The sequence below is a fragment of the Solanum verrucosum genome, unplaced genomic scaffold (genome assembly GCF_900185275.1).
Source record: "Solanum verrucosum unplaced genomic scaffold, falcon-dt-bn FXZP01000095.1, whole genome shotgun sequence".
NCBI classification, from domain to species: domain Eukaryota; kingdom Viridiplantae; phylum Streptophyta; class Magnoliopsida; order Solanales; family Solanaceae; genus Solanum; species Solanum verrucosum.
This window is the reverse complement of record NW_026020060.1, coordinates 1220838-1223802: the sequence shown is the minus strand read 5'-3', so window position 1 is coordinate 1223802 and position 2965 is coordinate 1220838. Positions and strand designations below refer to the sequence as shown.

The 2965-nt window shown below is 32.7% G+C and overlaps 1 pseudogene; it reads right to left on the bottom strand.

Annotated features, from left to right (window-relative positions):
- Nucleotides 1-350: 350 nt before the first annotated feature.
- LOC125823370 (gibberellin 20 oxidase 2-like) overlaps nucleotides 351-2965 on the bottom strand; it is a 4328-nt pseudogene continuing 1713 nt past the window's right edge.

Genomic DNA, 2965 nt, shown 5'->3' with positions numbered 1-2965 from the left:
AAATATTTTTCATACGTATATATTAAATCATGGATACCTTTAATGTAATTTCAGATTTTACCCTTGAATTTATACATTTATTTATTCAACTGCTTACCAAACAATAGAGATCAACTCCTAAACACTATGAATAACTCTATATATGTTGGTTGGATTCTTCAAAAATGCTGACATGTGTGTGTCGGACACTCCAAAAGTAATGTATTTTCGAAAATCTAACATAGGTGCGGCAATAATTTTGGAGAGTCCGAGCAGCATAGAGTCTAACTTAATAAAACTACAAGAAAAGATTCAACATACATAAACGAAATTCCAAAGTCTTCAATCTTGAACCTCATATGTATAGCTCTTTAGCTTGTGTAGTATTGCGTTGAAAGCCAATTTGACAAAGCTTGAAGAGTGTTCGTATCAACTCTATGATGCTCCTAATTAAACTATAAGAGGGTAGGCCATGTGAATTGGCATCACCACCTTACCTTTGTCTGAATAAAGAAAGAAAGCAAGTGATTTCCTAGGATTCTTGTTGTTTATTACTACTCTCTGCAAACAACTTTCGTATCTACCATTCGATAGCGCTCGCAAAAGGAAAAAAAACCAAATATGTTATAACCCCACATGATCAATTATGTGAAGAACATCATATTCATATTGTACATCCTAAGCACGATCATGATGAATATCATTGTACGTCATCATGTAAAAAGGTCATGTATTATTTTTCACATAAATATGTATTGTTTGTCTAATTTTCTCTGTTTATATGATTTGTATATAGTACATTAGTTTATTATATAGTTCTCATGTGTAAATTCACTTACCATGATTGTGTCCCCTATGTTAACCACAAAAGAATGGAAATTTGGACTGATGGAGTACCATTCATTGTCCACAAAAACATGAAGTTTGCTAACACAATCTTGATGGAGAACGGTTAATGATGTTGGATCGTACCTATTACTAAGGTGAGCTCTTGTTTCTAGCATGGAGGATAGTGTTTGAGTCTCATTATGCATTTATTGTCTTCGATTTTTTTTATAGTGGCTCTTCCATATGCCTAGGCTCATCCCTAAGAATTCCATGATCCTAAGAGAAATGTGCTCATGGAATTGCAATATTCTTGATAAACATTCATGTGTAGTTAAACGGAACAAAGGTTAGTTCATTTCCATAATAAAACAATTAGAAAAATAGATACTTCTTCTGTTTCAATTTGTTTGTCTAGTTTTGATTTGACATGAAGTTTAAGAAAGTAAAGAAAAACTTCGAAACCTATGGTATTAGATGAATATATGTAAAATGTACCAAAATATCATTTAATTTTTTTTTTCTTAAACATGTGATGCCAAAAAAGGGAAAATATATGTTTTTGAAACTTACCAAAAAGAAAAGTACGACAAACAAATTGAAACAGAGGAGTACTAAGGTAGTCAATTTTCGTTATTTAAGATTGTTAAAACTTTCACCCAATGTCCTTTAGAAATACTGTTCAACTATGTGAGATGAGTCTTCTTTAGTAGAATATTGAAAAGAGAGTGTCTCTTTCCAAGGCAACTTTGATGAAAACCTTGATATGAAGACCTGTAAGAAGATATCATAATATGAATTAGTTTTTGAATCTTATTTTCAAGCATATTGAGTCAAAATATTAATCATAAGTGATTTATCTTATTTGAAAAGGGTTTAAATTTGGACCAAATCAAATTAGGCAACATAATAAATATATATTTAATAATTTTACTTTTAAGTAGTTTTTATAAATAATGACAAATATGAGACAAATGGTAAATATCTAAGGTATTCTGAGCCAAAAGATTAATGCAAGGGTATTTTGGGGCCGAAGGGTGGATGAAGAGTAGTTTTTTTACAAATTCAAATAGTTGAAGGATATTTTTAATGATTTCTTTTTTCGTACGTATTTACATAACGGACAATGGCGCCACAGAGTCATCTAGTGATGAGAAGGAAAATCTTCAAGGTGAGAATTCTAAGCGACATAAAAGGATGTGTAAGGAAATTCTCTTAAAAAATGAAAAGACCAAGGTCTTTTTAAAAAGGATGTTGTCCAAAGAGAATAAAGATACAAAGCTACTCCAGGAAAATATAAAGAAGTATCGGTAAGACTGTGAAAATTGGGAAAGTGGGTAGCAGAAATTTGAGATGGAAGAAAGAATGTTCGACGTTGGTTCAGAAGTTATGCCACTACAGTAGAAATTGCTTTGGCTTATGACAATACAACCATTGAGTTAAGAGGTGCTAATGCTTGGACAAACATTCTTGAGCCACCACCGAAGGAAATCAACCCCATCAAGACCATACCACCACTAAGAAAGTGTGGATTTTTCATTTTGTCTTCCTTAGTGGTGGTAATGTATTAATGGGGTTGATTTCCTTCACTGGTGGCTCAAGAATGTGTTTCAAAGCATTAGCATTTCTTATTTCAATGGCTTCCTCGTCATAAGCCAAAGCAACTTCTACAACAGTGTCAAAACATCCTAACAAACATTGAACAGTCTTTCTTTCATCTAAAATTTCTTCTACCCACTTACCCCATTTTCACAGTCTAACTCCCCTGTACTTCTCTATATTTTCTTGGAGTTGCTTTGTATCTTTGTTCTCTTTGGAGGACATCTACTTTGAAAAGACCCTGGTCTTTCCATTTTCTATGAGAATTTCCTTACAAATCATGTTATGTCACTCAAAATTCTCGCCTTGGATATTTCCCTCCTCACCATTAGACAAGTCTGTGACTTCATTGTCTGTTATGTAAATATGTACGACACGAGGCATGACAACAAGTATAGTTGAAGGATATTTTCGACCCTTCTTCATAATACCAATAAACGAAATGAGTATACCATTTTCTTGCAAAAAATGAATTCTTAGACATGGACGGTAGCACAATTGTACTTGATTAGTTGACAGTGACTTTTAATGATTTCTTTTTTCGTACGTATTTACATCACCA